Source organism: Colobus angolensis, unplaced genomic scaffold (assembly GCF_000951035.1).
Source record: "Colobus angolensis palliatus isolate OR3802 unplaced genomic scaffold, Cang.pa_1.0 Scaffold230, whole genome shotgun sequence".
Lineage (NCBI taxonomy): Eukaryota > Metazoa > Chordata > Mammalia > Primates > Cercopithecidae > Colobus > Colobus angolensis.
The window spans coordinates 5,058,734-5,071,832 of NW_012115489.1; the positions used below are offsets into that span (position 1 = coordinate 5,058,734).

A 13,099-nucleotide genomic window follows, 5' to 3' on the forward strand; every position below is an offset into this window, starting at 1 on the left:
CTAATCTCCATGGGAAATAAATATTTTCACCAAGAAGAGAACCATCAAAAGAAGGACCATGATTAGCTTACCCTTACTTTTTCTCTCCCTATTGACACCCATGTCATCTGGATTTAAATGAGTATATATATATATTTAATTTACATGTTCTTAATATTTAAATGAAATATATTTTAGTATTTCAATACATTATTAAATACAGGAAGCTGATATTTAAAATACATTTTAATATTTCAATTAAATATTAAATACAGGAAGCCAATTGATAGAATTTGCAAAGAATTAACTTACTTTTCTTTGAAACTGCGTAACATTTGTTGTACTAGCTATTAAAATAACACAATTTACACTAGTAGAAAGCACAGGAAATGCTAGTATCAGCCCTTGCAGACAAGAACAGAATTTAGTTTCTGAAGCTGCGAAGGCTCAAACTTCTTGCTGTGTTTCATTATGCATAACTGAAATTCTTCACAGTTACAAAAGTGTAAACTTCTCTTGATTGCATCAATATGTACTTGGAACAGGGGGTTTTGTAGGTCAGAGCTTGTGAAGGAATTCTGTAGCTACATTTAAATTTGCTTTGAAGGAATAAAAGTAAATCCATAAAGTGTGCCTTTGTTTTTTTGGTAAAAACCATGCAAGCATTCCACTTTTAACTTCTTTCGGATCATAGGATGGATTTATCTTCCTCATTGAAAAACTCCCCTTGCTTGAAACTTCCTGACAGTTACAGATTTTTTTTTTTTTTTTTTTGACTAGAGTGTTTGGTCATTTGAATAGCACTGTATGGACCACTCTTTGATGGTTTATATTCTCCCAACGTGATGCTCACTTCTGTTCGTTACCTTATTTTTCATTATTTCATAATTTGTCTTTTTGTATTTTATGACTGCTTCCTCTGGGATTTTTTTTTTTTTCCTAGAAAAATGACAAGAATGATCCACATAAGTCCATAAGAGAGGCTGTAAAATAAACATTATACCATGTGTGGGGTAAAAAAATAAATAAATAACTGCAAATGGCTGTTCTCACTTTCTGGCATTTACACACATGGCCATCTGTTTGAGGGCTGTTTTAAATGGCTGTTTTCCAACATTTATGTAACTGGCCAATTGAAAGGAAATGACATCATCAAGTTTCCTGAAGGCTATAGCAGGAGCCTTGAAAAAGTTCGGAAACAAATTGCTTAGTAAAGAAAAAGATGTTTTTCAAATGTCTCTTTTTTATATGTACTTCTTTCTTATTTCTAGCATTTCTAACATTTTCCCCCTTTTTCTATACATTCTGTGTTTATACTCCTCAATATTTGCACAATCTATTTTGGAGCTTCTCTAAATTGTGAGAGAGTTAAAGAGAAAAATATCCTCTTTGCTGAGTCCGTACAATCTGGTCCGAATGTGCTGAAAACCGTTTCTGCACATTTTTCTGACCTACTTAATATCCAAGAATGGACTTGATTGACTTTGTCACTCAAATGACGGCAGATTTTGAACTTGTAGACCTAGGCCTTGAAAAGCATGGAAATAATTCTGGGTAGATATAGACTGTTCTGCTACCAAGGCGCTGCTGTAACTACCCTCTCACAGCGCAACCCATAGAGCATGACTAGGTGAAGAGGAACATTTGGAAAGTTTTTCAAATTTGTCAGAAACACCAAGAAATGAAAGGTAAGAAGGGAAAAGGTTGTTATTTTTATTTTTATACTTTTAAGTTCAGAGGTACATGTGCAGGTTTGTTACATAGGTAAACGTGTTATGGGGGTTTGCTATATACATTATTCCATTACCCAGGTATTAAGCCTAATACTCATTAGTTATTTTTCCTAAGCCTCTTCCTCCTCCCCACCTACTACCCTCTAATAGACTCCAGTGTGTGTTGTTCCTCTCTATGTGTCCATGTGTTCTGATCATTTAACTCCCACTTGTGAGAACATGTGGTGTTTGGTTTTCTGTTCCTGCATTAGTTTTCTAAGGATAATGGCCTCCAGCTCCATCCATGTTCCTGCAAAAGGCATGATCTCATTCTTTTTTATGGCTGCATAGTATTCCATGGTGAATATGTACCACATTTTGTTTACCCAGTGTATCACGGATGGGCTTTTACACTGACTCCTTGTCTTTGCTATTGCGAATAGTGCTGCAATCAAAATATGCATGTGTGTGTCTTTATAATAGAATGATTTATATTCCTTCGGGTATATACCCAGTAATGGGACTGTTGGGTCAAATGGTAATTCTGTTTTTAGGTCTTTGAGGAATCACCACACTGTCTTCCACATGGAAAGGCCACAAATGGTTGAACTGATTTACATTCCCACCAACTGTGTATAAGTGTGCCTTTTTCTCCACAACCAGGTCAGCGTCTGCTATTTTGTGCCTTTTTAATAATAGCCATTCTGACAGGTGCGAGATGGTATCGCATTGTGGTTTTGATTTGCATTTCTTTAATGATTGGTGATGTGAGTTTATTTTCATATGATTGTTGGCTGCCTGTATGTCTTCTTTTCAGAAGTGTTTGTTCATGTTCTTTGCCCACTATTTAATGGGGTTGTTTGTCTTTTTCTTGTAAATTTGTTTAAGTTCCTTCTAGATGCTGCATGTTAGACTTTGTCAGGGGCATAGTTTGCAAAAACTTTCTCCCATTTTGTAGGTTGTCTGTTTACTCTGTTGATAGTTTCTTTTGAGGTGCAGAAGCTCTTCAGTTTAATTAGATCCCTTATGTCAATTTTTGCTTTTGTTGCAATTGCTTTCGGCTTTTTCATCATGTTTTTATAGCATAGTTTACAGATCTCCTTGTCCCTGAGTCTCTCAGTAATTTGGACCACTGGACCAAAGAGTTCTTTCATCTGATTCCAAAATTAATCCATCTCTTGGGAAAACCTAGCAGCTGCATTTAAGGCTCACGTTTGTATGGAAAAAGTATTACTGTTAGAGGAAATTAAGTGTACCTGCTCTTCAAACTTTCTTGGGAGGTCAGAGCAAATAGTTCATCTAAGCAGCAATCTACTTAAGCTCCTATATTAAAAACTTTTTGGAATTTTTAAATGCCTTCATACGATTTCAATCTACTGTGGCATTCTATTCTACCAGAATGTTGCAGTTGCTTGCCTGAATCACCATTCTTCCAAGTTAGGAGGGGAGCATCACTTAAAAATTGTGTCCTTTCCACATTGCCTGCACTTGTTTGAAATTTTCTCCCCCTCCTGCTTCCTTCTCCTCCTCTTTTCATCATCACTCTGGGTAGGAGACGTGGTTGGTGCTCCACCAGATTTTCTTTGCCAGCTAGTGCATCTGTACTCAGGTGTTTTGGGTTCTTTCTGGAGGCTTGCCCTTTGCTGATAGGAGCCACCTGCTGGAGTTACAGCATCACCTTTCCCCACCCTTCTGGGTCACCAATGGCTGACTGGTCTGGGGGTACAAAAGCCTGGGCACATATCCTCAAGGTGAAATAAGGTTGTTTCTTGGAGGGTGTGATTGTCGGAGGTGTGATTTATGCCCCAGTTTCTTGGGCATCAGCCAAGGTTATACCTTATCTGAGACCACATCTCTCCTTTGCTATTTCCCCCTCACTGTTCAGTTTAATCTACTGCCTTCTAGGCGTTTCCTAAAGATCACTCCTTCCATACATCACGTATATCTGAAGCCATTTCTTGGTCTCTGCTTTTAAGGACCCCTATCTAAGACACTGTGATTACCAACGATGATATCTGAGTGATGAGTCTACAAAATCCTATACTGCAAGAGTCCAAAGCATGAGGAGGGTCTCTATCAGGGTAGATGGCAAGGGAAGGGATGTGCTTGTGAGGTTGTGAGTCAGCAGCAGTATCTAAGGGAAAACCTTTAAGGTGAGAGTTTAAGAAAGAAGGAAACATTGGTACTTGTTAGGTTACTTGACATAATTTAATTAAGTTAGTAAAAATTGCAGAGGTAGATGAAAAATTGTTTCTTGGATAAGAAAAAAAATAACACTTGTGATTGAAGAAAACTTGGAAAACACAGAAAAGTGTAAAAATAACATCAAAATCACCTGTAATTCTACTATCCAAATATCACCCCTATTTTTGTATGTTTCCTTCCAATTTCGATGTATCTATCTTCCTATCTCTGTATTTTATTCATATAATTTACATTTATAAATTGAGAATTGCTACATATATAATTTAACATCCTTCATTTTCTTCCTGAACCTTACATACATTTTTATGTCTTGTAGTACTCCTTGAAAATCTGCTTTTCAATATCTGCATAATATTAAGATCTATAGACTTGCCATAATATAAATATATACATATAAACAGAATATAGGTTACTGTCATTTTTTTGCTGTTTAGAGCACTGCTGTAAGAATAATAGCCTTGAACATAAATCTTGGTGTTCATTTTAGATTTACATTTATAAGCTACATTTACCATAGTTGTATTACTGGGTCAGATGTATGAACATTTTAAATAACTTGCCAGCTTATGTTCTAATTTTTGTCAACATAATGCCAATTATTTTCCAAAAAACATGTGCCAATATATAAATGCTCCAATAAAAATACCACTTTATAATGCCATCAGTAACATTCTGTATTAAACTTTTTAGCAAATTTTGTACTTAACATCATATTTATTTTTTAAAAATTTTTGCTTTTTAAAAATACATGCTACTTGGATTTTTTGTCCTTCTTAAAGACAAAAAACTTTTTGTTGTTGTTACTGTAGAATAAGCATGTTATTGATTGCCTTTTTTCTTTTAGTAACGCCTTTTGCAGGCCTCTAAACAGATGCCCCATAGAAACTGTATGTTTCAAAAACATACAAACAAGTTAAATTGCTGGGGGAAGAGGGAAGAAAAAGGCTCAATCAACTCATTTTTGCAGGGCATGAGATGCAAGCGATCAGTTGAATTCCTTCACTTCATTACAGTTAATCAAATCTTTATTTCAGTTGAATTGTCTTAATATGTTGACATGCCACATCACAAACACAACTAATTATGCTTTTGTCTTAGGGACATTTCATCCCTAAATTAACATTACTGCATATCTGAGTGATCTAGAAATTATGCTCAATATTAGTAGGACTTAGTAAAAGTAAGAGCATAAAAGTAAATATGGTATAAGCAAATTTAATAGAACTCAAAAATATCATGTGGCAAGAAGGAACATGCAAATGACGGAATGACAGCGAGGGGGCTGAACGGGGAAATGCAGAAGGCAAGGAGTGTATAGGGTGCATGTGAACAGCCATGCAGTGCTATGCAAGCCACGGGAAAAGGGCATGAACCATCTTCAGATTTTTCCTTTATCTTTCAAATGGTTTCTTATGGAATGGGTCTGGTATGTTCTCTATTTTATAATGCACCAAGTGATGTGTAAGTAAGAATGTGATGTTGTAATGGTTAATTCACTCATCTAATACGTATGATACTATAAATAATCCCCCAATTCTTTGAGCTACAATGGTGACTAAATTGTACATGTATTTTTGCTAATATATAATATGAATCTGTGTGCATGTGATTTCAATAGAAAAATCGTTTTTAATTTTTAATTAATTATAGGTTTGTTAACAGCATGAAGACTACAAGAAAAAGAATGGAAGAAAGAAGTGAAAGAGAAACAAATAGGGGAGGGGATCTCTTGGATGACTGGGAAGGAAAGGAAAACCAGAAAAAGCAGTCAGGACGAATGCCTGACAAAAAACTCTGCTGCAGTGACACTTTGACAGGAAGCAGATTCAAACTTTCTACGACTGAACAGGATATTTTCCATTTGTTGCTCCTTTGATACCCAAGCTCCTCAATGGTGGTCTTCTTCAATGAGACACTTTTACTAGTGATCATGTTCTTGCTTCTTTTTGTTTTCTTTTAAGTATGTTGCTGCTGTACTTTTAAGAAAGATGTGTTTTATCTTAGTACTTTGATGTTCATAAATGGTATAAAACATAATTTTACCAATAGCTGTAATGGAATACTTTTTTACAAACAAAATAAAACTTGATCTTCTTCCACCCTATCCCCACATCAGAACTAATTTTACTACATTTTATTTTTCAAAAACTATTAATTCAGTCAATTAATATTGACTTTGGACTACATTGGGTCATTTTTAATGGATTGCTCTGGTACAGCTTTATTTTGTCATGTCCTTTGTTCTTGTTCTTTCTTGTCTACCTACCAGTTAAAATATGAAACTCATGAAGCATTTAGCTCCCTGGATAATGATTGCTATCCAGGGCGAATCATGCAAACTTTCATATTGTCTAAACTATAATTCAGAAATATAATATGGCTTAAATGGGAACTTGGGGCTAATGTTTAACAAGTGCGCACCATACTTCATCAGTTCTCTAAGATTTGTTTTCTACAAACAAAATGTTTATGTCATGGGCTACCTTTAAGTGGTAATTCTAAAGGCCCTTTCTGACTTGTTCATTAACTTTTTCAAGTCTTCAGGCCGCTGAGTTATTTGGTGCACAGAGTAATACCAAATCATGTCTGAGAAAGGCTCCATGATTCCCAAAGTGCCTGATTTTCCACCTCTTCCTATAAGAAGTGGTAACAGATATGCTAAATGAACTGGAGAAATAAGAATTAAGCCTATGGCTAGTTTAAACTTTCCTATGGAAAGATTTTAATGTTTCCAAGTAGACAGTTCGACTGAGACAATTTTATATAATGTGGTACATACGATTTAAAAATCTACATCCAAAAAAGCACATAAAAGACACACCGTACTTTAGCTATGTGTGATTACACTCAACTATGTATGCATAATATAACGTATGTATATACATACACGCATATAGTTTAGACACACCCTACTTTAGTTATAGGATAGTATATATGTATATGACTTAGAAACCCTACTTTAGTTTTTTCTAATTTTTTAGTTAGCTTTTTCCTCTGACCCTAAAATTATGTGTTTGTTTGTTTGTTTTGTTGTTTGTTTTGGAGACAGAATCTCGCTCTGTCCTCTGTTGCCCAGGCTGGAGTGAAGTATTGTGATCTCAGCTCACTGCAACCTCTGCCCCCAGGGTTCAAGCAATTCTCCTGCCTCTGACTCCTAAGTAGGTGGGATTATAGGCATGCATCACAATGTCTGGCTAATTTTAGTATTTTTAGTAGAGATGGAGTTTCGCTATATTGGCCAGGCTGGTCTTGATCTCCTGACCTCAAGTGATCCACCTGCCTCGGCCTCCCAAAGTGCTGGGATTACAGGCGTGAACCACTGCGTCCGGCCAATTCTGTTTTGACTATGAAGTAATACGGCTTAAAATATGAATTATGGAAGCCGTGCTTCTGAGTCATGCGGTGACCTTCCTCCACCCATCCCCACACCAGTGCCTTCTACTGTTATTTTTGTGCATTTGGCATAACCAGTTTTCTTTAATGAAAGAGATTTCCCTTCCAAGATAGGAGTGCAAGATCCAGACTAAAAATATGAAAATGCAAATGAGTAATGCTTCCTTTATCCAAGTTGCTTTCTTCAGGTATATGTTGTATGTTTGTTGTTGTTTGCTGGTAGCTAAAAGTCCATTCTTTCAACAGAATTGTCTTCTGTCTCTAAGGGAACAAGAATGACCATTAAATTAAAAGACATGTATGAAATTATGCGGGTGAGAATCTTTACCCCACTTTTTGTGCTTTTTGATAGTAGAAAGATCTTTGTCTTGCAAAGGCAAAACTGGTAAGAACTTTATGCCTTTGGCTTAAACATTAAATGAAAATATACCTATTTAAAAAATGTTTTAGGCCGGGTGCGGTGGCTCACACCTGTAATCCCAACACTTTGGGAGGCCAAGGTGGGCGGATCACAAAGTGAGGAGTTCGAGACCAGCCTGGCTAATATGGTGAAACCCCGCATCTACTAAAAATACAAAAATTAGCTAGGCGTAGTAGTCAGTGCCTGTAATCCTAACTACTCAGGAGGCTGAGGCAGGAAAATTGAGCCGAGATCATGCAACTGCACTCCAACCTGGGTAAAAAAAAAAAAAAAATTGTTTTGCCCTGAATGAGTAGACCAGTGGGATTGAGTTCAGCTTTGGGAAAAGGTAGGATGGTTTTCCTCTAAGCATGAAGTAGGCAGAATGTGACCGTTTTGTCCTTTCATGACAGCAATTTAATCCAGGGGAAGTAGGAGGCTTTAACTCTGCCTCTAAAGAATTAAAGGAGGGTAAAAGAAGGACGGCAGCATCTGATACTGGGCTTCCTATTGTTCCTGTCACAGTTTAAATCATTTGTTCACAACTGGTCACAAGACCTCAGTCTATTCTGTGCTGCAAGTGTATTCTTTCAAAAAACAGGAAGCGACACTTAAGTAATTGCAGATTTAAGTGACTACCAGGCTGATCCCAGCTCTTTGTCATGGCTTTCCTGTTTGGGTCTGAAGGAAGTAGGGGAGAAAGGAGAGAGAGGGTGGGGGAAGCAACTCTGTTAGAAGAACGGGTTAGCCTGAGCCTGGCTTTGCCTTAGTGAAAGAGTGATGAAAACACTTTAAACAGTTGCCAACAGGTCGGTAGAAAATATTTGACATCTCACCTACACCAACATGCAAGAGTTAAAGGTTAAATCACACACAACTCAAGTCCTGGGAAAAAAGGATATGTTTATGTCATCAACTTTCTTTGTTCTAGGACCGCCCTATGTCAACAAGGAGACACATTCCCACTCCCTGGTTGGAGACACCAGGACAATAGAGACTGATCCACATTTGCGCATGGGTGGCAAATCCCCTTTTAAGCATTTGTAGCTTGCCTCTTGTCTAGGCTTCTTCATGGTTTTTTACCTGCTTCGAAATACCTATGTATTTAGGGCAATGTGGTTGGTGGCCTTTCTTCTTTCTTCAACTAGTTTCTTGAGATCTCAAGCGTGAAGCTTAGTGTAGAAGGAGGAGAACTAGAAAGATAAAGGTGTTTGCTTTTCATCCATTTCCTGTGTTGATTCCAAATTCAGTGAGCTTCTAACCTAAATCCTTTGGATGGTGGTAGGCCAGGGAAAGGTGCTTTACATTGCTGGTGCTCACACACTCTAGGATTAATGATTGAAGGACCTTTCTGGAGAGGCATTTAGTGCTTTTCACAGAGACTATAATAAAACGTGGGGCAGGAGATTTCTTCACTGGTTCAAGGAAGATTTGAATTGAAATTTGGGAAGAAAGGAAAATATGCTCAGGGGAGCAATGCAACACTGTTGTGGTGGATGCCGACAGGTGTGTTATAGAAGGAAAAAGAAACAGGATAGAAACGTACATTTTATCATTTCTCAAAAAGTTCCCTTTTGAGAATCTGGTGAGAGCCATGATTATCTGCCTACACTTAAGTTTGTATCCATGCTTAGGAGGATCAGAAACTTCTAATTTTTTTTTTTTTAAAGAATTCCTAGAGGTTCTGTTGGGCTCAGTGGTTCATGCCTGTAATCCCAGCACTTTTGGAAGGCCGAGGAGGGTGGATCACCTGAGGTCAGGAGTTTGAGACCAGTCTGGCCAACAAGGTAAAACCCCGTCTCTACTAAAAATACAAAAAATTGGCCTGCGTAGTGGTGGGTGCTAGTAATCCTAGCTACTCAGGAGGCTGAGGCAGGAGAATAGCTTGAACTTGGGAGGCAGAGGTTGCAGTGAGCCAAGACTGCACCACTGCACTCCAACCTGGGCAACAAGAGTGAAACTCCATCTCTCTCTCTCTCTCTGTCTCTGTCTCTCTCTCTCTCTCTCTCTATATATATATATATATATAATTCCTAGAGGTTCATGGAGCCCTATGAAGTGCCCCTCATGTAGAAGGTCCCTGTGGTATAGGGGTATAGCAAGCCACCCATGCCTCCCTACAGTAGTTTGATAGTTCAACTAGATCTATACGCAATAGGTAAGAATAGGTATAGTCAAAAGCCCTTTACAACTAAATGGTTTCTACAAACAAGATTCAGGACCCTCCTCCCTGTATAGTGCTAAATGATCAAGACTAGCTCTTCCCACCTTTAGGTTTTTTGTGTTTTCTATAATTTTAAAAAATATTCACCTGCTGCTAGAATCTTCATATGTTAATCCTACCATTTGAACCACAACACAATTTGCTTACTGTTCTTATTCCTGGCCTAGAAAACATTTGCCCAGGTCTATGGACTTGTTTACTTTCTGGTCCCTCTATTAGGAATATGTTTAATTTGGAAATGGATATATTAAGGTATCATCATCTGATGCCGTGAAATATTTGCATCATTTAAAGAGAGCACATTCCTTTTCTTGATTTGGGGCTCACCAACAATTTGATCAATTTTCATGCAAATTTATAGTTGGTGCAGATATCTCAAAATAAAATATTGACTCAAAAATGCTCCAAGCCCCACAGCTTTTAGGCCTTGTTTTTCAATGCTTTTAAAGAGAAGCATACATTTTTATTAAACTGTATTTGAAAATGCCTTGTCTTCCTTTGAAATATCATTTTTTTAAAAAAAATGTATTGAAAAACATTATTCTGAGTATTCTGCAGACAGAACTATTCTTCAGACAGTGAAAGGGGTCCATGTACAAAAAGTTTAAGAACTCCTAGTGGAGATAATGGAAATAATTGGTATACTGTTAAACTGACTGGCGTTCAAAGTTGGTGAATTTGCTGGAAGTACCATAAAGGTACCACTGGCCAAGCATGGATGGGAAGCAACCTAAGAACATTCAGCAGAGGATGCTATAAATAAGTCACACTGGAAGGCCAACTGATTGGGCTGCCTTTCTAAGAGGAAACCATTCTTACCAGGCACGCCTCAGTACCTACAGCAAACACTGAAATTTCACCAAATTCATAGGTTGTGTTTTTGTTTTGTTTTGTACGAAACTGGCTGGTAGCAATTAAATGTTGTAAAAAGTGTCAGAATTTAGATGAAGACTTTCCTCCATCGTGGCATACCAATGTGGTAGTGTGGTTGTTAGGGAAAAGAATCTATAGCTCCTATCTATCTCTGACCATCGGAGGCTGTAGATCCTATCAAAATAACTTGACAGTTTTGAGTAGCCAAATTGTCTTTTGTCAGTTTTCCTCAATTATTTTTTATTAGTCTTAACATCAAGCTTTGCAGTGTTTGCCATGAGCAACTGTTTTGTTTTTACTTTCAGACACACTGTGAGTCTTGTAACTGTTTCCTTTTTTCTTTGTATTGGCTATTTGATTGTTAAGAGTTAAATCTGTTGACCTACCATAGCAATTGTATAAAATTTCACAGAATAGCTTTTGTATTTATATTTCATTTCTTTTCACTTTCCTTATCAATCTTCATAGTGACATCTGTGATTGAATAGAATAACACATTCAAAACATTTGAAATAACATCAAAGACACATTAAGAATAAAATTAAGTGTTAGATATTATTCCTGACTCCATCTTGTTTTTCCAGATTACTTTTTCTTTGGTTTATTTCTCAATTACTTTTGTTGCCATTGTTGTTGAAATTTTGCTATTATTACTGTGTAGAATGAACTTTTTTTTTTTGTAAATTTCCTTATTTGGAGTTCTGATAGCAGTGTGAGGTATGGGCTTGGACAGAATGGGATTGAAATAGAATATAAGGGCCGGGCGCGGTGGCTCAAGCCTGTAATCCCAGCACTTTGGGAGGCCGAGACGGGTGGATCACGAGGTCAGGAGATCGAAACCATCCTGGCTGACACGGTGAAACCCCGTCTCTACTAAAAAAATACAAAAAACTAGCCGGGTGAGGTGGCGGGCTCCTGTAGTCCCAGCTACTCGGGAGGCTGAGGCAGGAGAATGGCCTAAACCCGGGACGCAGAGCTTGCAGTGAGCTGAGATCTGGCCACTGCACTCCAGCCTGGGCGACAAAGCGAGACTCCGTAAAAAAAAAAAAAAAAAAAAGAAATAGAATATAAGAATAATCAGTTTGACAGAAGATAACAACTAAAATAGTGGCAGTAGGGATGCAGAGAAAGAGAGGTATTTATGAAATCAAATTGAGAGGACCTTTATGTGAAAGCGCATTTTATGTGAAAGCTAAATATAGTAATAGGAAATTTGAGTTGATTCTCAACTTGCTAGGTGGGCAAGTGATGATGCCATTAATCAAGATCAGGAATACAGAAGGTGTCATAGGGGTGATTGGGGTGGTGATAAATAGGGATAAATATGTTATGGCCATGTTGAGATTGAGGTTTTTTTGTGGGACAATTTAGTGAAATCTAGTAAACCACTGAAAATAAGCATCTAGAGCTCAGGAGAGATTATGAAGCTGGACACACTGGCTTAAAATTTAGCAAAGTATATATATTTAGTTGAAGCAATGATTATAGGTAAAATTACTCAGTAATAAGAGAAGGCCAAGGGACTTTTGGGAAATGGACTTGAAGACAAAGGCTGTGACTTGTTTGTCTTTGTATTTCCAGCACCTAACCCAGTGCCTAGCACAGAAGAGTTGCTCAATAAACATTTATTTCATGATTTACCAAATGAATGAGTGACTAAGTAGAAGAAACCCTCAGAGGAGACTAGGAAGGTGTAGTAAGAAAGATGACAGAAAACAGTAGAGAATAATGTCTTAGAAGATGAGGTAGCAGAATTTTAAGAATGAGATTACAAAAAAAATAAGAATGAGAGTACAGTGAAAATTTCTGGGTGCTGGAATATAGAAAACTGAGACAGAGTTAGTGCACTGGATGATACAACCAGAATTCAAAAAAATCTCAGGAGTATGGAAATTAGAGCTCAATCTCATTGCTATTTACTAGGGATAAATGTAAAAACCTAATGACAATTCAGAATATCAAATCCATGAGCACTAGCAGCAGATGACCTGGTTTAATCACATTCCTAGGGTTTAATAGTATGCTGAAAGTTCAAAATAAATTAATATTGGAGCCTAAATGTCAAGGTATGTACTTAGGCAATGTTTATGAAAATATCCAGTGTAGAAATTGAGGATAATAATACCTTAGTATAGGTTGCAGATACAGGTTGGAACAATGCCTTTCGAGAGGAAAAATACTATAGTAGGTGCAGAGAATGAAAAGAAGAATGAGGAAGTGCGTACTGGGTTCGTGCCATAAGATAGACTTGTCGTATGCCCCAGGGATATGGGGACAAAGGTCCCTGTTCTCATGATCTCTACAATCTGTGGA

At 37.3% G+C, this 13,099-nt stretch overlaps 1 long non-coding RNA gene across 1 annotated transcript; it reads left to right on the plus strand.

Annotated features, from left to right (window-relative positions):
- Window positions 1-1,157: 1,157 nt before the first annotated feature.
- Window positions 1,158-6,000, plus strand: LOC105513520. The gene is made up of 3 exons (XR_001002040.1): window positions 1,158-1,189; window positions 2,246-2,354; window positions 5,547-6,000. It is a non-coding gene; the product is annotated as an uncharacterized LOC105513520 (long non-coding RNA).
- Window positions 6,001-13,099: the final 7,099 nt, after the last annotated feature.